Raw genomic sequence first — 440 nt, forward strand, 5'->3', positions numbered from 1 at the left:
AGATGAGCACGTGACACCACTGCCACCCTGTCTTAGCGTAACGCGAGTCGAGGCGGATGTCGTCGCGGTAGCGACGACGGACGCCGAGACGAGCACGTGACACCATTCCCACCCTGTCTTAGCATAACGCGAGTCGTGGCGGACGTCGTCGCGGTAGCGACGACGGACGCCGAGACGAGCACGTAACACCATTCCCACCCTGTCTTAGCGTAACGCGAGTCGAGGCGGACGTCGTCGCGGTGGCGACGACGGACGCCGAGACGAGCACGTGACAACATTCCCACCCTGTCTTAGCGTAACGCGAGTCGAGGCGGACGTCGTCGCGGTAGCGACGACGGACGCCGAGACGAGCACGTGACACCATTCCCATCCTGTCTTAGCGTAACGCGAGTCGAGGCGGATGTCGTCGCGGTAGCGACGACAGACGCCGAGACGAGCAC

Source organism: Triticum aestivum, chromosome 4B, assembly GCF_018294505.1.
Source record: "Triticum aestivum cultivar Chinese Spring chromosome 4B, IWGSC CS RefSeq v2.1, whole genome shotgun sequence".
In the NCBI taxonomy this organism is placed as follows: Eukaryota; Viridiplantae; Streptophyta; class Magnoliopsida; order Poales; family Poaceae; genus Triticum; species Triticum aestivum.